The sequence below is a fragment of the Arachis ipaensis genome, chromosome B8, assembly GCF_059453495.1.
Source record: "Arachis ipaensis isolate K30076 ecotype BB chromosome B8, ASM5945349v1, whole genome shotgun sequence".
In the NCBI taxonomy this organism is placed as follows: domain Eukaryota; kingdom Viridiplantae; phylum Streptophyta; class Magnoliopsida; order Fabales; family Fabaceae; genus Arachis; species Arachis ipaensis.
Genome location: NC_142443.1, coordinates 103007750 through 103032304, shown reverse-complemented (window position 1 = coordinate 103032304; position 24555 = coordinate 103007750). Strand labels below are relative to the sequence as shown.

General features: G+C 37.7%; 1 pseudogene; it reads left to right on the top strand.

Annotated features, from left to right (window-relative positions):
* The window catches only part of LOC148549056 (uncharacterized), a 55834-nt pseudogene extending 31806 nt beyond the window's left edge, over positions 1-24028 (top strand).
* The last annotated feature ends 527 nt before the right edge of the window (positions 24029-24555 follow it).

Here is a 24555-nt window from a genome sequence, read left to right as displayed (position 1 = left end):
CCAAACTTAGAATTCTTTAATGCTTACGCACTAAGAATTCAAGAATGCATATGAAAAACAACATACAACACAAAACAAAAAATCATCAAGATCAAACAAGAAGACTTACCAAGAACAACTTGAAGATCATGAAGAACACTATTAATGCATGATATTTTCGAAAAAATGCAAGATGCATATGCAATTGACACCAAACTTATAACATGACTCAAGACTCAAACAAGAAACACAAAAATATTTTTTTGATTTTTATGATTTTCTAATTTTTTTGGATTTTTATTTTATATTTTTCAAAAAGTTATTTAGAAAAAGGAAAAATAAGGATTCCAAAATTTTTAATATGAATTCCAGGAATCTTACCATGTTAGTCTTAAAGCTCCAATCAAAGGGTCTGGCATGGCTTAACAGCCAGCCAAGCTTTAACATATAATTACATGGGCTGGAGTGATTAGTTGAATACCAATCCCAAAGTAGTTTGGGTATGGCTTTATAGCCAGATATGATTCAACATATTTCATGAAACACTAGAATTCATTCTTAAAAATTTTGAAGCCATAGAATAATTTATTTTTGAAAACATTATTTTTAGTAAAAAAATTTTTTTTTTTCGAAAACAAGTGAGGAATTTTTGAAAGATTTTTGAAAAATTTTTGAAAACAAAACAAAAAGAAAATTACCTAATCTGAGCAACAAGATGAACTGTCAGTTGTCCATACACAAACAATCCCCGGCAACGACGCCAAAAACTTGGTGCACGAAATTGTGATGTCCAGGCTCGAACAAATCCTGGTAATGGCTCCAAAGCTTGGTGCTCTGATCTTAATTCATAATTGTCACAACTTCGATACAACTAACCAGCAAGTGCACTGGGTCATCCAAGTAATACCTTACGTGAGTAAGGGTCGAATCCCACGGAGATTGTTGGTATGAAGCAAGCTATGGTCACCTTGCAAATCTCAGTAAGGCGGATTTAAACATGATACTTTATTAGATTAAAATAAACAATAAAAGGGATAGAGATACTTATGTAGATTCATTGGCAGGGATTTCAGATAAGCGAATGGAGATGCTTTTCGTTCCTCTGAACCTCTGCTTTCCTGCTATCTTCATCCAATCAGTCTTACTCCTTTCCATGGCTGGCTGTATGCAAGGGCATCACCGTTGTCAGTGGCTACATCCCCTCCTCTTAGTGAATCATATGCTCACGCACCCTGTCACGGCACGGCTATTCATCTGTCGGTTCTCGATCATGCTGGAATAGGATTCACCCTCCTTTTGCGTCTGTCACTAACGCCCAGCACTCGCGAGTTTGAAGCTCGTCACAGTCATTCAATCATTGAATCCTACTCAGAATACCACAGACAAGGTTTAGACCTTCCGGATTCTCTTGAATGCCGCCATCATTCTAGCTTACGCCACGAAGATTCCTGTTAGGAGATCTAAGAGATACTCATTCTAGCTTAATTCATGTAGAACAGAAGTGTTTGTCAGGCACGCGTTCATAAGGGAGAAGGATGATGAGCGTCACACATAATCATCACCTTCATCACATTCTTGGGTGCGAATGGATATCTTAGAAGCGAAATAAGAAGAATTGAATAGAAAACAGTAGTACTTTGCATTAATCTTTGAGGAACAGCAGAGCTCCACACCTTAATCTATGGAGTGTAGAAACTCTACCGTTGAAAATACATAAGTGAAAGGTCCAGGCATGGCCGAGATGGCCAGCCCCCATGGTCTAAGAACAATGCGTTCAAAGATGATCCTAAGATCCTAAGATGATCCAAAGATGGTCAAAAACTAGTAAAGGGTCCTATTTATAATAAACTAGCTACTAGGGTTTACATGAGTAAGTATTTGATGTATAAATCCACTTCCGGGGCCCACTTGGTGTGTGTTTGGGCTGAGCTTAAGTGTTGCACGTGCAGAGGCCAATTGTGGAGTTGAACGCCAGTTTTTGTGCCAGTTTGGGCGTTCAACTCTGGTTTTGGATCCTTTTCTGGCGCTGGACGCCAGATTTGGGCAGAAGGCTGGCGTTGAATGCCAGTTTACGTCGTCAATTCTTGGCCAAAGTATGGACTATTATATATTGCTGGAAAGCCCTGGATGTCTACTTTCCAACACAATTAGAAGCGCGCCATTTCGAGTTCTGTAGCTCCAGAAAATCCACTTTGAGTGCAGGGAGGTCAGAATCCAACAGCATCAGCAGTCCTTTTTCAACCTCTGAATCTGATTTCTGCTCAAGTCCCTCAATTTCAGCCAGAAAATACCTGAAATCACAGAAAAACACACAAACTCATAGTAAAGTCCAGAAATGTGAATTTAACATAAAATCTATTAAAAACATCCCTAAAAGTAACTAGATTCTACTAAAAACATACTAAAAACAATGCCAAAAAGCGTATAAATTATCCGCTCATCACTAGCCACAGGAAGACTCTAATTGATATGGAAGAAGGTGAATTAGTGCTTAGAGTGCATAATGAGCAACTGGTCTTTCATGTCTTCAAAGATATACATTCAGCAGGTGAAGAAAATAGGTGCATGCAGACTGAGCTTATTGATCCAAACCTTCAAGAACTCCCTGATGACGGACAGCAGAATCTGCAGCTCAAACCTCCTTTGGTGACAATGAATAAAATTCCTCCTGACATCAAACCTAAGTTTGGTGTCGGGAATGCATCATCCACCAAGGAGGAAGTTCCCAAAAAGAAGAAAATACCCAGGGGATGGAGAAACAAAAAGATCCCCACTGAAGGTTTCTCCACAGGAATGAAGGTGGTGTTGACTAGCAATCTAGTATGGACTTATACAGTAAACAAAATCCTCTCTCTGGAGCATATTGAGCTACTTTATGGAGACACAAGGAGAAGATTCACAGTGAGGGGTGAAGAGCTGAGTCCCTATGATCCTCCTCCTTAGAGGAGCTGACCGTCAAGCTAGTGACGGTAAAGAAGCGCTTGTCGGGAGGCAACCCGATGATTTCGTATCCTTAGTCTATTTTCCGTTGTAGTGGTTTTATTATTTATTTAATTTTTATTGAGTTTTTATTGTTTTTCCTTCATTTTATGTGTGTTTGGATCATGCAAAGTTATTGAAACAGAAACAGGTTCCTGAATATAGAGTTTCGAACACCCGGGAGGATATTAATTCAGATTTGGGTAACGCCTAACTTAAAAATCTCAAGTTAGACGCCACATGCGACGTGCAAAGAAGCATTCTTCTCAAGAGGGTTGGTGCCTAACTTAAAGTTTCTCAAGTTAGCCGCCACAATGATGCGCACAAGAAAAATTTTTACTACCTCATCCACGCCTAACTTGAGAATTCTCAAGTTAGGGCAAGGTTTGAAGGCCAAGGGAACAACCGAACAAGTTAGGCGCATAAAATTTTCAGTTAAGCGCCTGGATCGTTGATACACTCGGAAGGCTCCAAGTTAGGCGCAATGTCTTTGCCTAAACATTCAAGTTAGGCGTAGCATCCTGGGAGTTAGGCGCCATCATTGGATTGATTTCTATAAATCCATACCATATCCAACAGATCTTTGAACCAAATCAATATCCTATCAAATTGATCTTATATCCCTTTTAAGCATCAAACCCGTGGTCCCTTATATATATATATATATATACCCCCTCCCATACTATATATTTTTATACTTATATAATCCCCCCTTATATACAGATATACGTTTTCCCCCCTATATATATATATATATATATATATATAACAAAATAAATAAATAATTATATATATGTCTATAAAAAAAAGTAAAATAAAATAAGTTTTAATTTTTATCTTTCTTGCCTTTTTATTATTTTCGGCTTCTTTTGCATTAATATTTGTTTTTATTCCTCCATACATTTTTTTATGCCTCTCCCGTTTTTAATTTTTCTTTGCTTGGGGACAAGCAAACTCTTAAGTTTGGTATTGTCACTTCGCTTGTGGCTTTTCTGTTTATTTTAATGACACCAAAGGGAGGTGAATCATATTCACGGAGGAGCACAACCTAAAGAATGAGACGGCCACTAGGATAACTGAGGTGGTTGAGTTCCTTTCATTCTATATTTCCTCCCGTTCTTATTATGTTATATTCCCTTCTACTATTTTACTTGGTTTCTGTATGATCCTATGTTATTTCAATTCCTAGGTTCCAGTTTATTTTGCTATTTTTATTCTGTTATTTGCTTTTAATTTAAAAAATATAAATAAATAAATAATAAATAAATTTGTCTCATGTACCGCTCACTGAGCTTGAATCTACAAAGAAAAGAAAAGAAGTGATGTATTGCATGAAAAATTGAGTTTATATTTAAGAGTAGTCTTCTTTACTTAAATGTGGTAGTATTTTCTGTGATTCTGAATGCATGACTTGAACAATGCATATCTGAATTTGAATCAAAGGATGTTGATGTATAAGGAACAGGAATTTAGAGAACTATTATGAATTCTCTGAAATTAGTGAAAGCTTAATCCTTGAAGCAAAAGAAACAGCAAAAAAAACAAAAGCAAGGTCCAAAGCTTTGAGCATCAATGACTAGGGAGGTCAGACATGATTAAAAGCTCAAAGAGTTTTTTCCCTAGTCATATGCTTGTGGTGTGAATGTGTCAAGTAATCCTTGAGACAAAACACTAAGAGTCGAGATCAAATTCAATCAATAGAGTATGCCAAAGGCTTTGAGCACCACTGTCCGGGAGTAACTGAAAGAAAAAATCAAAACTTAAAGAGGGTTCCCCAGTTAAGTGCTTGTGGTGTTTTTGTGTCAAGTGAAGCTTGAGACAAAATATTTAAAGTCACGGCTAGGCTCAAGGTGCAAAGCACCAAAGAAAAAAGAATTAAAAGGAATTTGTTGTGTTCAAGGATTAAACTGAAGAATAAAAGATTAGAGAAATTCATAATATTATCCGAATTCTAATTCCGAATGACAGTGGTATTTCTTTGATTCAAAGGATAGTGAGATGCCAAAACTATTTAGGATTGTAATGTATAAACCCCACTTTAAGAAGAGACATGAGTTTAATTGAACTGTCACTTATAATGCAAATTCACATCCTAAGCCTGTATTAGTTTTGGTTGCTTGAGGACAAGCAACAATTCAAGTTTGGTGTTGTGATGCGTGAGCATCTTTTCTATCTTTTCCTAGTGAATTTACATTCAATTTGTTGAGTTTAATCAAGAATTAATTATCTTTTAGCCACAATAGATGCTACTTTGAGTCGTGTGCAATTCTATTTATTTTAGGTAGCATTCGACTGGATTTGATAGAGTTTCCGTAGAAAAAGAGAAGAAGGCGAATGATGCTGTCAACCATGACCTCTCTGCACTCAAACCTGAATAACTCGAGCTACATAAATCCAATGGACATGATTCTAGTTGCGTTGGAAAGCTAACTTTCAGAACTTTCCAACGATGTATAATAGTTTATTCTTCTTCTCTACCAAATCTGCCAAGGCTGCGCCTAACTTGAGATTTCTCAAGTTAGGCGCAAGGCTCAACAACAACACGCAAGTAATGCCCCTCCACTTCAAGTTAGGTGCATGATCACTCAAGTTAGGCGCCTAGGAAAGCTTTGCATGCCGATTCTCACTGGCCACTCCAAGTTAGGCGTGCCCCAACTCAAGTTAGGCGCAAGATCTTCAACCACCAAGTGGTCCCAGCGTCCAATTAAGGCCTTTCGAAGATTTATCTAGATTTCTAATTAAACCGTATTTTAACTAAAAATAGGAAAAGATATTATTTAGTTTTAGAAATTATAATTTATATTAATTAGGATTAGATATAAAAGAGAAAAGAATCAGCCCTTATTCTCTTCTCGGGAACCTCATTCCGCACTTTACAGTTTACCTGAATCCTAGTTTTTCTCTCTGAACCATGAGCAACTAAACCTCCACTGTTAATGTTAGGAGCTCTATCTATTGTATGGATTGATACTATTATTTTTCTATTTTAATTCATGTACAGATTTATAATTCAAGAATTGTTTCGTTCTTTATTTTATGAATTTGGGTGGAACGGAAGTATGACCCTTGTTCTAATTGAGTTCTTGTAGAACTTGGAAAAGCTCTTTACTTGAACAACAGTTTGAAAATAATTTCTCCTAAATTTTTAATTATCTGGACTTAACGGGATACGTGACATATAATCCTTTTATATTTGGGTAATTAGAGTTTTTGTGGCACATAAACTAGAATTGAACTTCATCCTTTAATTGAAATTAAGTGACCAATAAATTGGCGGTTGATGAAAGTTAGAGTAGACTAAGAAGGTCTAAGGAATTAGGGCTTAGTCATATATAGTTTGCCATGTATTGAATCTTGCATGGTTAAAATAGTTAGTAAGAAAAGTCAATCCGGAAAATAGATATCTCTGAAGCCTTAACTGTTTCTCCATACATATTTCACAACCTGTTTACTGCTTGCTTTATTAATTTTTTGAATTTACTATTAATGCATTTGAACTCTTAAAACATCATTTTCTGCTTGTCTAACTAAGTAAATTAATCAACCATTGTTGCTTAGTCCATCAATCCTCGTGAGATCGACCCTCATTCACCTGAGGTACTACTTAGTACGACCCGGTAAACTTGCCGGTTAGTTTATGGTTATAAATTCCGCACCAATCAATGAATACTTGATGCAAGAGGAAAGTCAAAGTATAAGTGAATAACATGAAGAGCATGTTGCATCAAGTACGGAAACAAAGAATAATGAATTAGGAAGGACTAAAGCACTAATTTTGTGTGTGGAACAAATATGACCATTAATGCTAAACAAGTCACGAAGCACCAAAACAATGCAAGAAATTCTCAACAATTGAGTAAGAGAATTCAACACCATTATTAAAATAAGAAACTTAGAAAATAAAATAAGAACAAGTTATAAGAACGAAATTAAAATGTAATGAATAAAAGTATGCAAATGCAATAAAAGAAAATGGAAGAAGAGAAAAAGAATTCTTTTTAGTATTTTATTAATTTATTTTTTTCTCTTTTTTTATAAGAGAGGGAAAAGAAGAAAGTAAGAAAGGAAGAAGAGAGAAGAAGAAAGGTAGAAAGAAAGAAGAAGAAAAGAAAAAGGAAAAAGAAAGAAAGGAGAAAGGAGAAAAACAGGGTGCAATCCACGCATAAGCGTCGCCCACGCTTAAGCATGGATTGCAGCAGGGACAATCGATGCATAAGCGTCACCCATGCTTACGCGTGGATTGCAGCAGGGACAATCGATGCATAAGCGTCACCTATGCTTACGCATGGATCTTCGCACAAAACTAGCACAATTCTAGCACAACTCTCTGGTTTTTGTACCAGGAGGGTCAAAATGCCAAACGATGCATAAGTGTCACCCACGCTTAAGCGTGGGTTGACCCCCTCCCCCCCCCCCCCCTTTTTTTTTTAAAAAGAAGTCTAAAACAGAATTTAATACTCTCCTAACCTATAAACATTCTAAATCACCCAAAATTCAAATTTAACAATAAATCTTTTGGTTTTTTTTTTTTTTTTGAAAAAAATTTCAAATACAAAACAAACAAAACTTACACTTCAAGTAAAACACTACTCAACAACAACTACTCTACAACTTAAGGCACAAATCTTAATCAAACAAGATAACAACCAAAACACCAAATAAACAAGAATATGCAAAGAAGAATACTACCTAACAATGGCAACTCAATGCATTCATTGATTATATATACAAGAGAATGGAATGAGTTTACCATGGTGGGGTATCTCCCACCTAGCACTTTTAGTTTAAGTCCTTAAGTTGGACATTTGGGAAGCTCCTTGTCATGGTGGCTTATGCTTGTATTCATCCTTGAACCTCCAAGGATGCTTGCTCCTCAAACGGTTGTCAGAATTTCCAACCGTCTTCACCAAGCATGGGGGAAGTTCTTCCCAATATATGAGCTCCCAAGATTGGTCTTCATGTTGTGATCCGGGTTCCCATATCTTATTTTCACACTCATCTTCTAATTGATCATCATGATTCCACTTGGGTGGTAGACAAGCCGAATTCTCAATGAAGCTTCCAAACAACTTCCTAGATCCATGCAATTTGGTTCTACACCAACCATCGCTATTCAACTTTGAGCATGCAACCATCATAAACTTAGAGTGATGTTTTCAACTACTATACAACTCTCTCCTACTCTTAACCCCACGAAGAGCTCTAAGTTGACCATCATTTTCAATCAAACCTTATTCAAGTGAGAAAGTAAAGCTTAAGGATAAGAATTTTACCCACTTGAATGTTGTGTAGGATGGTGACTTAGAAAGGGGTGGTTCCAATGATCTTGCAAGCTCCACTCCCTTGTACTCTTCCTCGATTACCTCCACCTCTTCACAAGCTTCCTCGATTTTAACCTCATCCTCTTGGTGGCTTTCTTCTAAGTTAATCTCCTCTTCATTGCTTACCAAGGGCATGGAAGGTTATGCATCTTCTTCTTTGATCTCAATGTCAAGTCCAATGAGAGAGGATTCAATTATAGATAGGAATTCATCAATGATTGAATCCATCTCTTCATCAACCTCTTCCAATCTTTCATCATTCATACTATGCCTTGGAGGTTGCGCATTATCCTCCTCAACATCATTTTCAAGTTCAATGGAAGAAAGTTCAACAACTTCCACAAAATCATCAACAACATCACTTGGCGTGGAAGTGTTCTCAAGCTTGAAATCCACCTCTTGTTCAACTTTGCATAGGCTTTCAACCACTTCTTCTTCTTCAACAATCTCTTCCTCCTCCACTAGTTGCAAGACATACCCCCTCTCCTTGTCCTCATCTTGGGATTCTAAAATCTCCTTCATACTCCACTCTTTGATTGATTTCTCACATTCATCCGTGGAGGTGCTTTGCTTGTTGCATGAGTCCCATGAGTTCAAGGTGGCTTTAATTTTGGCAAGTTTAGCCATGATATCTTCGCACATCTTTTGGGCTTCTTTGTGCTCTTTTTGACGGACGATTGCTTGAGGCCGGTCTATTGCTTCCTTGAAGCAATCTAGTGGCTCTTGTTCCACTTGACTAACATAAGTAGGATCATATTGCTCTTGGACCAATGGATATGGGTATTCTTCCATGGAGGGTTGTGGTGGAAAGGGGAGTTCATTTTGTGGTTGGAAGTTATCATACATGGGAGGTGATTTATCTTGGCAAGAATAGTGAGGTAGTGGTTCTTGAGGGTATTAGTGATGGAATTGGGGTGGTACTACATATGGTTCATATGATTCACAAGGTAGTTGGTATGGTGGGTAAGGATTAGGGTCATATGGAGGTGTTTGGTGGTATGGGCTTGTGATTATGGTTGTTGAGGGCTATGTTGAGGGAAGGGGTCACATGTATGTGGTGGTTGTGGTTGACAATCACAATAAGGGTCACAACATACATTAGATTGGTATGCATTAGGAGTTGGATTGTACCCATAAGGAACTGGAGGAGGTTGTTGCCAAGAAGGTTGATCAATTTCTTGAGGCTCCTCCCATCTTTGATTCCCAAATCCTTGATGCACATCCTCATTGAAGCTTCTATTCCCTTTAACATAGTTGTAACCAACTCATAGCCAAAGGGATTAGAATTCATAGTAGCAAATAAAAATAAAAGCTAACAAAAATAAGCAACAGTCCTAAACCTAACAAAAACTAACAAACAAGCAAAAGGCAAACATATTCACATATTCACAATAGCCAATAATATAACACCATTGCAATTTCCCAGCAACGGCGCCATTTGATTGAAAGGAATTTTGTCGGTATAGAATTTCACAAATGAAGTCTCGTTGCAAGTATAGTTTCTAAACCAACAAACAATCCTCAATCAAAATTTTATTTGTAACAAGTACAAACCCCAATAAAAATAACCGAAGTATTCAAACCTCGGGTCATCTCACAAGGAATTGCAATGAAGTGATCAATTATTGGCTATGAAGAACAAGGGGGTTTGATTTTATAATTGGCAAGAAAAGTAAACAACAAGAAAGTAAATGACAAGAACTAATAAAAGAAAGGAAAAGACTCTTGGCTAAGCATAGGAATTTGAGATCGCCATCTTTGTCAACAAACCATATATTGACGATTATGAGGGACTAACCTATTAAGTATACCTCTATGCTTGAAGTTAGTACAATATCAACCTCAAAGCATTAAGTATGTCAAATAGGCTTGATCAACATCAATTCATAAGTCCTAACCTAGCTACTAATTAACTTAGTAGTAGGCTAGAGTCAATGGTTATCAAATTGACACATAAGGTTCTCAAATCACCAATTCAATGAGACCCAATGACTCAAGGTCATCCAATTCCCTTAGCCTAGGCCAAGAGTAAAGAAAACTACACAATAACTAGAGGAAACATTCTATCAAACACCTAGAGTGCAAGAAAAGTAAACATTACCAAATGCAAGAATTAAAGAAGCCCATAACTAACATAAGCAAGAAATCAACAATAACAATGAAGATAAACATGAAAGAGACATGGAAACATAAAATTGTATTAAGAGAAAATAGAATTCAAAAATAGTTCATCAACATAAAAAAGAGCAACATAAGAAATTAACAAGAGAAGTAAGTAAACTAAAATGCTAGAACAAATAAAAGTAAAAGGAAAACTAAAATGAAACAAGATTAAAATCTAGATAAAAAAAGAAATGGAATTAAGAACCCAAAATCTAGAGAGGAGAGAGCCTCTCTCTCTAGAATTCTACATCTAAACATGATAAAAACTCAACTATGACTACTTAGTCCATTCCCCCCTCAATCCTTGGGTTCAATAGCATCAAAAATGAGTTGGATTGGGCCCAAAATGCCTCAGAAATCGCAGGCCACGTGTTGCTCACAATGGCTCACGCTGATCCTGCAATGCGTGCGCGTGGAATGACGCGTACACATCACCAAATGCAAGGCAACTATGACAAATTTTATATTATTTTGAAGCTCCGAATGTTAGCTTTCTAACGAAACTAGAGCCGCCTCATTTGGACCTCTGTAGTTCAAGTTTTGATCGTTTTAGTACGAAGAGATCAGGATTGACAGCTTAGCGATTCCTTCATTTCTTCATGAGTTCTCCCACTTTGCATGCTTTTCCTTCATTCCTTCAATCCAATCTTTGCCTTCTAAACCTGAAATCACTTAACAAACATATCAAGGTATTGAATGGAATTAAAGTGAATTAAATTTAGCTATTTTAAGGCCTAAAAAGTATGTTTTTACACTTAAGCACAAATTAAGGGAGAATTACAAAACCATGATATTTCATTGAATAAATGTGAGAAAAGTTGATAAAATCCCCTAAATTAAGCATAAGATAAACCACAAAATTAGGGTTTATCACTTCTCTCTCTAGAAACTACCTAAAGGATCATCCTAACCTAACCTAAACTAATTGCTCCCCCCTCGTCCAATCTTCAATTCTGCATAATATAGCCTTAGAAATGAGTTGGATTTTGGTCTAGAAAGCTTAGAAATCACCCCCAGCGAATTCACTTTAATGAGGTCACGTGATCAGCGTCATGCGTGCGCGTGGTCGACGCGTGCGTGTCGCTGGCAAATTCTCTCATCACGCGTACGCGTGGGTAACTCGTGCACGTGGCTTGAATGTCCTCTTCACGCGTACGCATGGGTGACGCGTTCGTGTGGACTTCAATTCTCCAAATGCTTATTTCTTCACGAATTCTCCACTTTGCATGCGTTTCTCTTCACCTCTTCCATCCAATACTTGCCTTATGAATCTGAAATCACTCAACAAACATATCGAGGCATCGAATGGAATTAAAGTGAATTAAATTTAGCTATTTTAAGGCCTAAAAAGTATGTTTTCACACTTAAGCACAAATTTAGGGACAATTAAAATATCATGCTATTTCATTGAATAAATGTGGGATAAGTTAATAAAATCCCCTAAATTAAGCACAAGATAAACCACAAAATTGGGGATTATCTGCGGTAAATAACCACGATCCCCACAAAACAATTTTCTTTAAAACCTGGTGGGTGGTAAATAACCATGATCCTCACAAAATAAATTTCTTTAAAATCTGGTGGGTGGTAAATAACCATGATCTATCTCCACAAAACAATTTCAAATCAAGTTCATTCTCGTCATCATATAGTATTTTACTCCATTCAAAATCATTCGTTGTCATTATCCTCATTACTTCATACCCTATTTCATTATCTTCATTCATATAATCTCGGCATTCAACACTTCCTCAACCACAAATCATTATTTCTAAACCTTTCCTCACCGTCAAGTTAACTACTTCTCCAGGTTTTTCCACTCCCTAAGATTAAAAACTAAATTAGAGACTTTAAAAAGTAACTATAAAGGTTTGAAAAATTAGAAGAACGGTTAATAGTTCAAAAATAATGAATTTCTATCAAAATAATAGTTTCAGAGGTTTACAGGCTTGCTGGGAAGGTCAAACAGTGAAAAATAGAGTTTTATGTAAAAAACAGAGTTTGTGCGTATGCACGCAACAGAGTGCATTCCCATCCTGTGCTTAAGCACACATTCTGTGCGTACGCACACATACCAGAACTTCCAGTTTTCTGCAACTTAGCCAAAAATTAGTTTTCTACACCCAACTTTCGACGTCTATAACTTTCTCTACAAAATTCTAACTTTTGCAAACTTTAAACCGTTTTAAAGCTCATAAGATTATCTTTAATTAGAATCAAAATCCACTCAAATCCAGAATCTGAGGCTCAAGTTATGGACTGCCAAACTTCATTAAAAATCTGTTTTTACCAAAAGAGTTCTAAACCTCTATTTTCCAAATTCTCATTTTCAAACCAAATCACTATCAACCAAAACACTCATAATCAATACCAAATGCTCATCTACCTTTAATCAATCATTCAACCATTTAAACTATTCAATTCTCAATTCCTCAACTCACTCAAGGTTCTCAATTTAATATACTTCAAGTCAATACTCGTCAATAACATTCATCAACACAATTCCTATAACAAACTCAACAAGTTCACAATCAATTCTTCACTAACCACTTTTATAACAATTTCAACCAATTCCTCAATACCAATTATCTATCCCTCTTTCCTCAGTCATTTCACACCTAATTACATAATTCAATTCTCAATTTACTATTCATAAATATCACAAACCATCATATACAAGTCATATACAATAATATGTCAACATATCAATTCATTCAACCATTCAACAATTCTCATCATTAATCACATTTATGAGAAACCAAAATCATACCTTGGCCGATTCCTCCCTAAGCTCAAAACCACCAAAGTTCAAGCTTCAAGATTTTCAATCAACTCTAATAAATTCCAGCCACCAAAAGTTTGTTCCAAGAGCTCCAATTTGATAATTTAACTCTAATTCAATACAATATCAATCTAATTCATATAATTCCTCAAGATTAGTACTAGGGCACACAAAATTGGATAAACCACAATGATTTAGAGTTTTTTTACCTTACCCATTGATTATTGGAGTAAAATTTAACAATTATCCAACGTTAGATTGCACCTAAACCACCAAAATCACTCAAAATTCAAACCAAATTTATGGAAAAAGGGGGCACAGAAAACAGAGCACAAGATTTAAGAATACTTACTACTTTGTTTAAATAGAATTGAAGAGGACTCCGATACAAACGCGTGGCCACAAACGATTCATTAATCGGAGCTCCGAATTGAAAGTTATAAGGATTTGAATATTTGGGGAAAAGGGTTTTGTGTTTCTTCAAGATCTCATCTTTTTTCAATGTGAAATGCAGAATGGGAACAAAAGGATGGCTGATTGCAAGCTTTTATAGGTTGGGCTTGGGCCCAACATGAGTCCGGTTCAATTGGTATAGCCCGTTGTCCCAATTTTGAGCCAAAGCCTTAAAATTAGTGTCAAAATTCGTATTTTTAATATTTCTACTTCCCTAAACCATAAAAATTAATTTCCTAATTTCTTTGAAAAATAATTAATTTATATTCCAATTATTTATTCATTTTTCAGAGTTTACAAGGACCCTCTCTCTTATTGCGAGAGACAACTTGAGGTTGAGGATTCTCTCTTTTGTGTTGTGATTATAATTGAAAAGACATTATGATTGACATTGTGAGGACGATGGTTGATCTCGTTCACGGATAGATGATGCGTAAGCATCTTTTCTATCTTTTCCTAGTGAATTTGCATTCAAATTGTTGAGTTTAATCAAGATTTAAATATCTTTTAGCCACTATGGATGCTATATTGAGTCATGTGCAATTTTTTTTATTTCAGGTAGCATTCGGATGGATTTGATGGAGTTTTTGTAGAAAAAGAGAAGAAAGTGAATGATGCTGTCAATCCTAACCTCTTTGAACTCCAACAAAAATAACTCGAGCTACAGAAGTCCAATTGACGTGATTCTAGTGGCATTCGAAAACTAACTTCTAGAGCTTTCCAACGATGTATAATATTGTATACTTCTTCTCTAGCAATTCGGCCTTGGTGGTGCCTAACTTGGGATTTCCCAAGTTAGGCGCCAAAGGAGACTTCACACGCCAAAACCATGCTGTATAAGTGGCACCTAACTTGGCTTTTCTCAAGTTAGGCCCCAAGACACAACCAACACGCCCAATTGCTTGCTGCCCCCTTCACGCCTAACTTCACAATTGTGAAGTTAGGCGCCAGCCTTTAGTAATTTCCATTGTCCCCACGTAGCAAGAAGCATTCGAAGATCTTATTTTATATTTTGATTAAGATTTTATTTTATTTATAAATAAGAAAATATATTATTTAGTTTTAGAAAATATAATTTACATTATTAGGATTAGATATAAAAGGGAAAAGAATCAGCCCTTCGGGCTCTTCTCTTCTCTCTTACCTCATTCCGCACTTTACAGTTTTATAGAACCCTAGTTTTCTCTCTGAACCATGAGCAACTAAACCTCCACTGTTAAGGTTAGGAGTTTTGTTTATTCTATGGATTAATACTATTAATTTTCTATTTTAATTCATGCATTGATTTCAATTTCAAGAATTATTTTCGTTCTTTATCTTATGAGTCTGGGTGGAACGGAAGTATGACCCTTGTTCTAATTGAGTTCTTATAAAACTTGAAAAAGCTCTTGGCTTGAACAACAGCTTGAAAACACTTTCTCCTAAATTTCTAATTATCTGAACTTAATAGGATATGTGACATATAATCCTCTTATATTTGGATAATTAGGATTTCTGTGGCATATAAACTAGAATTGAACTTAACCCTCTAATTGGAATCAAGTGACCAAGGAATTGGCATTTGATGAAGGTTAGAGGAGACTAAAAAAGTCTAAGGAATTAGGGTTTAGTCACATATAGTTTGCCATGAATTGAATCTTGCATGATTAAAATAGTTGGTAAGAAAAGTTAATCCGAAAAATAAATATCTCTGAAACCTTAACTGTTTTCTTCCAGATTATTCACACCAATTTACTGCTTGCTTTCTGATATTCTGAATTTACTGTTAATGCTTTTGAACTCCCAAAATACCATTTTCTATTTGTCTAACTAAGTAAATCACGCAATCATTATTTCTTAGTCCATCAATCTCGTGGGATCGACCCTCATTCACTTGAGGTATTACTTGGTACGACCCGGTGCACTTGTCGGTTAGTTTGTGGGTTATAAATTTCACACCAAGTTTTTGGCGTCGTTGCCGGGGATTGACTGTGATTGACAGCTATTAGTTGTTTTATTGCTTAGATTAGGCATTTTAGTTTTAATTTTATTTAATTGTTGCTCCTTAATTTTCAAAAATTCTACTTAGTATTTTTTCTTAATTTCTGAAATTAAGTTTGGTGTTACCTAGTTAATTTTATTTTAATTTTCTTGTTCATTTTTTTTTATAAATTTTGAATTTTATAGCTTAATTTTATTTATAATTTTCGAAAATTTTTTGCTTTAATTAGTTAGTTGTTCTATTTTATTTCCTTACACAGGTTACCTCACTGGGAATTTTCTACACTCTGACGTAGGAAATCCCACTTTTCTTGTTTTCTATTTGTTTATGAGCAGGAATAGAGACAAGGAACCTATTACAGATTTGATCCTGAACCTGAAAGGACTTTGAGGCGGCGCTTGCAACAAGCTAGGCTTTACAATGCTAGTGAAAATCTAAGTAAGACTTTTAAAAGGGAAGCGTTAGAGTCCACTATGAATCATAATCGTGATGTTAATGCCAATGTGGCGAATCTGAATAAGAATGAACCGAGAAGAATACTTGTCTCATACACTGCCCCCAATCTAGATCTCTGTGGGAATAGTATTGTGGTGCCTCCTATAGCTATAAACAACTTTGAACTGAAGCCTCAGTTAGTCATATCATGGACTTTCGCAGGAAGATCCAAACCAATTTATCTCTAATTTCCTATAGATTTGTGATACTGTGAAAATGAATAGAGTGAATCCTGAGGTTTACAAGCCCATGCTCTTTCCATTTGCTGTGAGGGATAGAGCAAAGCTGTGGCTAGATTCTCAGCCCAAGGAGAGTCTGGACACTTGGGATAAGGTAGTCACTAGATTTTTGTCTAAATTCTTCCCACCACAGAAGCTGACTAAGCTAAGGGTGGAGGTTTAGACCTTCATGCAGAGAGATGGTGAGACCCTCTATGAAGCCTGGGAGAGGTACAAGCTGCTGACCAGGCAATTCCCCCCTGACATGTTTTCTAAATAGACTTAACTGGAGATCTTTTATGAGGGCTTATGTGAAATGTCTAAAATGTGTTTAAATAATTCTGTAAGTGGTTCATTGCACATGAAAAAGACACCTGAAGAGACTACTGGGCTTATTGAATTGGTTGCTAACAACCAATATCTCTACTCATCTAACAGGAATCTTGTGAACTCTGGAACTCCTCAGAAGAAAGGCATTTTAGAAGTCGAGACCTTGGATGCTATTCTTGCTCAGAACAAAGTTATGTCTCAACAGATTAATATGCTTACTCAACACTTGAGTGGAATGCAGGTTTTAGTTGTTAATGCTCAGAATGCCCCCTCAAGAGGATCCTTATGATATGATTGGTAGCTTCATGCAAGGTGAGAATTATGATTATGCTCAATTTCCTTCTGAATAGGCTACATGGAGAATGCTCCTACAAACTCCAATAATGATCCATATTCCAAGACCTATAATCAGGGGTGAAGAAATCACTCAAATTTAGGGTAGAGAGAGCAACCTCAGAGGCCACATAATTTTAATAATAATTCTTAGGGCAGTTTTCAACAGAATAATTATAATAACCGCTAGTTTCAGTCTTCTCAACAGCAACCACCTCAGCAGGGAAATTCTCAACCCCAGAAGAACACTAATTTGGAAGCACTACTGGCTAGTTTTATGCAGGAGACTAGAGCTTCACTTAGAAACTTGGAGGTGCAAGTAGGCCAGCTGAGCAAGCAAGTACCTGAGAGGCCTCCAAATACACTTCCTAATGATATAGTGGTAAATTCTAAGAGAAGATTGCAAGGCTATTCAATTGAGAAGTGGTAAAGTAGCTGGTTCTGAGACTAAGGTCAATGAGGAGCTAGTTAAAAAAGAAGCTCCAGAGGAGAAGAAAGAGGAGGTGGAACACATTCCTCTTAGGAGTGCAGACAACCCCTTCCCAGTCTCTCTTGACACTCATCCTACATTGCCTAAGGCTCTTGAGTTCAAGCCTAAAATGTCATATCCTCAGAGACTTCAGAAGGCTTCTAAAGACAAGCAATTTTCTAGATTTTTAGAAGTCTTCAAGAAGCTTCAAATCAACATTCCTTTTGCTGAGGCTCTTGAGAAAATGCCTTTCTATACTAAATTCATGAAAGAACTGTTGACTAACAAGAGGAATTGGAAGGAAAATGAGATAGTGGTATTGACCAAGTGCAGTGCTATTATTCAACATAACCTTTCTGAGAAGATGTAGGACCCAGGAAGCTTTGTAATTCCTTGCACCATTGGAGATGTCACTATTCAGAGAGCTTTGTGTGATCTTGGAGCTAGCATCAACCTCATGCCACTTTCAGTGATGAAAAAGCTCCAAATTGAGGAGGTAAAACCCACGCGTATTTCTCTTCAACTTGCTTATCTTTCTATTAAAATTCCTATAGGGGTTGTTGAGGATTTACTTGTGAAAGTGGGTCTATTTATTTTTCCTTCTAATTTTGTCATATTGGATATGGAAGAGAATAAAAAGTCCTCTATTATTCTTGAAAGACCCTTTTTAGCTATAGGTAGAGCTCTGATTGATTTGCAAAAGGGTGAATTAACCCTGAGGGTCAATGAAGAACAGGTGGTCCTTAATGTGTTTGAAGCTATTAAACACCCTAATGATTCTGAGGGGTGTATGAGAGTTGATGTTGTTAAACCACTTGTTCAAGAGGTACTAGAAACTGAGGTACTTGATGATATTCTAGATCCTCTCTCTGAGGATGATTTACTTGAGATTGATGATTCACCACCTCAGAAGGATATGGTGAGCACGCCTAAGGTGGAGGGAGAAGTCCCTAAGCTTACGCTCAAGTCTTTGCCTCATTCTTTGAAATATATGTTCCTAGGTGAAAATGATTCAAATCCAGTGATTATTAGCTCTTCCTTGAAGCCTGGTGAGGAAGAGGCGCTGATTACAGTGCTCAAGAGTCATAAAACAGCTCTTGGGTGGACCATTGATGATTTAAAGGGGATTAGTCCAACCAAATGTATTCACAAGATCCTTCTTGAAGATGATACTAAACTGGTTGTGCAACCACAAAGGAGGCTAAATCCAACCATGAAAGAGGTGGTCCAAAAAGAGGTAATAAAACTATGGGAAGCCGGCATTATATACCCTATTTCTGATAGCCCATGGGTGAGTCCTGTGCAGATAGTTCCCAAGAAAGGAGGGATGACGGTGATCAAGAATGAAAAGAATGAGCTAATTCCTACAAGGACCATCACAGGATGGCGAATGTGCATAGATTACAGGAGGCTCAACACTGCTACAAGGAAGGATCACTTCCCCCTGCCTTTCATTGATCAGATGCTTGAGAGGTTAGCTGGTCATGCTTTTTATTATTTTCTAGATGGATATTCTGGATATAACCAAATTGTAGTGGACCCTCAAGATAAAGAAAAGACGGCATTCACATGTCCTTTTGGAGTATTTGCTTACCAGAGAATGCCGTTTGGACTTTGTGATGCCCCAGCAACTTTTCAAAGGTGTATGCTTTCAATTTTTCTGATATGGTTGAAAATTTTATTGAGGTATTTATGGATGATTTTTCTATCTTTCGTAATTCTTTTAAATCCTGCCTTAAGCATTTATCTCTGGTCTTGAAACGGTGTCAAGAATCAAACCTTATTTTAAATTGGGAGAAAAGTCATTTTATGGTTACAGAAGGTATTGTTCTTGGACACCATATTTTAAGCAAGGGAATTGAGGTTGATAAAGCCAAGGTGGAGGTAATTGAAAAATTACCACCACCAACTAATGTTAAGGCAGTCAGGAGTTTCTTGGGTCATGCAGGATTTTACAGAATATTTATAAAGGATTTTTCTAAAACTAAACCATTGAGCAACCTGTTGGTTGCTGATGTCCCTTTTATCTTTGATGATGACTGTCTACATGCCTTTAAAACTCTAAAAGTAAACCTTACCTCTGCTCCCATCATAGCTCCCCCTGACTGGGACTTGCCATTTGAATTAATGTGTGATGCTAGTGACTATGCTATAGGAACTGTTTTAGGATAGAGGCAAAGCAAGCTTATGCATGTCATTTACTATGCTAGTCGTGTATTAAATGATGCTCAAAAGAATTACACAACTATAGAAAAAGAATTATTAGCTGTTGTGTATGCTGTTGATAAGTTTAGGTCCTATTTAATTGGTTCTAAGGTTATTGTTTATACTGATCATGCTGCTTTGAAGTACCTTCTAACCAAACAGGACTCTAAACCAAGATTAATCAGATGGGTGCTGCTCCTTTAAGAGTTTGATATTGAGATCAAAGCCAGGAAGGGGTCAAAAATCAAGTGGTTGACCACCTTTCCAGAATTGAACCTGAAGAAGGAATGCAACCACCCACAACTGTTACTGAGACATTCTTAGATGAGCAACTTTTTGTCATTCAACAGGCTCCATAGTTTGCAGACATTGCAAATTACAAAGCCATGAAGTTCATTCCAAAAGAGTACAGTAAACAACAAGTGAAGAAACTACTGACTGATGCAAAGTACTACTTTTGGGAGGAATCCTATCTTTTTAGAAGATGCTTAGATGGTATAATCTGGAGGTGTGTCTCAGATGAGAAAACACAGCAGATTCTTTGGCACTGTCATGGCTCTGATTATGGAGGCCACTTTGGTGGTGAAAGGACAGCTACAAAGGTCCTTCAGAGCGATTTTTACTGGCCGACTCTCTTCTGGGACTCAAGAGCATTTGTGAAGAACTGTGACAGATGTGAGAGAGCTAAGAATCTCCCTTCCAACCATGAGATGCCACAATAGGTTATTCTTGAGATTGAGTTGTTTGATGTGTGGGGTATTGACTTCATGGACCTTTTCCACCCTCATACTCCAACACTTATATCTTAGTGGCAGTTGATTATGTGTCCAAGTAGGTGAAATTTGTAGCTTTTCCCACCAATGATGCCAAAGTGGTGATGAGCTTTCTTCAGAGATATATTTTTAGCCAGTTTGGTGTCCCAAGGACACTCATTAGTGATGGTGGAAGTCACTTCTGCAACAGACAGCTGGACTCACTTCTGCAGAGATATGGAGTCCGTCATAAAGTGGCAACCCCTTATCATCCTCAGACCAGTGGACAGGTTGAGGTCTCTAACAGAGAACTCAAGAGGATTCTAGAGAAAACCGTCAGCAACTCAAGGAAGGATTGGTCTAGGAAGCTTGATGACGCTCTCTGGCATACCGGACAGCATACAAGACTCCTATTGGCATGTCCCCTTATCAGTTGGTCTATGGTAAAGCCTGTCACTTTCTAGTTGAGCTGGAGCATAGAGCGTACTGGGAAATCAAGTTTCTGAACTTTGATGCTCAAGCTGCAGGAATTAAAGAGGATGCTTCAGTTGAATGAGCTTGATGAATTCAGATATTCTTCCTATGAGAATGTCAAGCTCTATAAAGAGAGAACCAAGATATGGCATGACAAGAAGATTGCCATAAGAGTCTTTGAGCCAGGTCAGATAGTGCTATTGTTCAACTCAAGGCTCAAACTCTTTTGTGGGAAGTTGAAATCCCGGTGGTCAGGACCGTTTGTGGTAACTAGAGCATCACCGTATGGTCATGTAGAAATTCAAGAAGAGAATTCTGATAGAAGGTTTACAGTGAATGGCCAGAGGTTGAAGCACTATCTTGGAGGCGAGATTGATCGCCAAAGGTCCACTCATCTGCTGAACTAGCAGAACTGACCGTCAAGCTAGTGATGGTAAAGAAGCGCTTGTCGGGAGGCAACCTGATATTTTTGTATCCTTCAGTTTGATTTTTTTACTTTGATTTTTATTTAGTTAGTTTTGTTTTGTTTGAGTTTCTACTGTTTTTCCTTTATTTTACGTGTATTTGGATCATGCACAGTGATTAGAACAGAAACAAGTACATTAAGACAGAGTTTCTAACACCTTGGAGGAAGTTGTTTCGGATTGGGTGGCGCCTAACTTGGCTTTCTCAAGTTAGGCACCACATACACGCCAATTTTGGGAGATGCTTGCTGAAGGGGTGGGAGCTAACTTCACCCTTTGAAGTTAGGCACCAATGATGCTTACAAATTGATGTTGCTCCCTAGAGGGGTGGCGCCTAACTTGGCCCCATGAAGTTAGGCACCACCAATGAAGCAATCAAGGCCAATAACCACTTTCATCCCGGTGCCTAACTCCACAAACCTCATGTTAAGTGCCAGGTGTGAGTTGCCAGAGAAATTAGGTGCCATTCATCCCCAAGTTAGGCATTGGGTGAGACGCACAAGCCCAAGTTAGGCGCCACCGTGGAGAAGTTAGGCGCCAGGTCAGGAATTCAGCGTGGAGTTAGGCGCCATGCTCCTCAAGTTAGGCACCAGCTCCCCTAAATTGTCTAATTCCAAACCAAATATCACTTTTCCTGAAGCATATCTCATGATTATATAACCACACCCCCTCCTGGTTCTACTTTCGCTTAATTCCTTCCCCATATATTGACCAAAGACAACCCCATCACACGTGAATCCCTCTTCTTGATTCCAATTTATTTTCTTCCCCTCCCAATAAATTCCCAGCCAAAACCCCTTATCCCCTTCTCTCAAGAACACCAACCCGTGCCTCCTGTCCCTAACCCCTTGCCCCTACCTTATTCCCTTCCCCATACACATTCCGTGATCCCAGCCTTCCCCCAACTCAACCCGTGACACCAGCTCGTGACACCCCCCCAACGAAGCCCCACCCAACCCTCTATATAACCCCCCCCCCCCATTCACCCTTCTAACCATACAGCAACACTCTTCACTCCCCCTTCTCTTCCTACTACCAATCCCTTTTCTCTTCAGCCCCTCTATAAACACAAACCACGTCCCTCCACTTCTCTGAATAACCTTTTCTTCTTACCCCAAACCATTACCTAACCAATCTCACCTCCCCCTTCCTATACTCAACCGTGCCCCATCTCCTCTCTTCTTTTCTTTTTATTTTTCTGTATTTACTTAATTCAAAAAAAAAGAACAGAAAAGAAATTTTTAAATTTAATTTTTATTTCATTATTTTCATATTTCCTTCTTGATTTTCTCTCTGTCTTCCTTTTTGTAATTTTCTAATTTACTCGAGGACGAGCAAAGGTTTTAAGTTTGGTGTTGTCGCTTTGCTTGTTATTTTTTTCTGTTCATTGTAATTGCACCAAAAACTATTGCGTCCTCAAGGAAGAGGAAAGGCAAAGAGCCAGCCACCAGTTCTCATGATGCACATAGGTTCCGCTCCAAGCTCCATAGGGAAAACTTTTATGATCATACTTACAAAAAGGCTGTGACTCCGGAAGTGAGATTTGCACTGCAACCCGATGAATATCCGGAAATTCAATTTCAAATTCAGAGGAGAGGGTGGCATTTTTTATGCAACCCACACACTGAGGTTGGACAACTAATGGTCCAAGAATTTTTTGGAAATCTCTGGGTTATTTACAAGGATGTTGAGGGGTCAATAAAAGGAAATATCAGAGCTATGTAAGAGAAAAGGTCATTGATTTCAGTCCAAGAAATATTCGCCGGATCCAGATCATATGTCTATTTGTTACAGTGAGAGAATACATAGGGACCAGGAACTGGACCAAGTCATTGAAGAAATATGCATTCCGGGTTCTCAGTGGAGAATAGGTGCAGAGGGAAAGCCAAACCAACTAAAGAGCACTGATCTTCTTCCTTTAGCTAGGGGATGGTTAGACTTCAATCCGAAGGTCTATCATGCCAACTAGCAACTGGTCCGAATGCACTGTGGATCGGACTGCCATGATTTACTATATTATTAAGGAAGAAATGGTGGAGGTAGAGGACATTATTCCAGAACAGATATATAGCATTGCCTCCAATCCTCTTAAGAAGGCTAGGCTTGGTTTTCCACATCTGATTTACCGCTTGTGTGAAGCAGCAAGGGTAAAGGTGGATAATGACTTCCCCATTCCTGTTGAGAGGCCAATTACCAAGAAGACCATGGAGACTCATAGGGAACAGCAGAGGGTCCCCAGAGAAGAATAAGTTGAGGAAGAAGCTCAACAGGACCAGCCATCATTGCCTCAGGGACACTACTTTCCACCTCAGGAGTACTGGCAGCAGCTCACTTTCTCTATTGAGCATATGAGGATCACATAGGATAGCCGCTGGCAGTAATACACTGCATCCATTGAGCAAATGAGGGTGACACAAGATAACCGTTGGGAGTATCTCACCACCACCCTTGATCATATGAGGGCTGCTCAGGACTCTCAGCGCCAGGAGATTTCCCAGCTGAAACAGGATTATAGCCGCCTGAGAGGACCATATGGATCACATCCAGATGAGAGAGATTCCCCACCATGGAAACTGAGGTGGCTTAGTTCCTGTTTCACTTCCTATTTTATTCTGCCATTACTATGTTAAGTTCATGTTTTCTACTGTTTTGTCTTGGTTTCTGCATGATCCTTTGTATTGCATGAGAAATTGAGAAATATTATGAATTCTCTGAAGTAAACTAAAGCTTAATCCTTGAAGCAAAATAAATATCAAAAGAAACATAAAAACAAGGTCCAAGGCTCTGAGCATCAATGACTAGGGAGGTCAGACATGATTAAAAGCTCAAAAAGTTGTTTCCTTAGTCATATGCTTATGGTGTACATGTGTCAAATAATCTTTGAGACAAAGCACTAAGAGTCGAGATCAATTGTATTTAACAGAGTATGCCCAATGCTTTGACCACCACTGTCTGGGAGTAACTGAAAGAAAAATCAGAACTTAAAGAGAGTTCCCCAGTTAAGTGCTTGTGGTGTTTTTATGTCAAGTGAAGCTTGAGACAAAGCATTTAAAGTCATGGCTAGGCCCAAGGTGCAAAGCACCAAAGAAAAGAGAATTAAAAGAAATTTTCTATGTTCAAGGATTAATCCGAAGTAAAAATATTAGAGAATTCATAA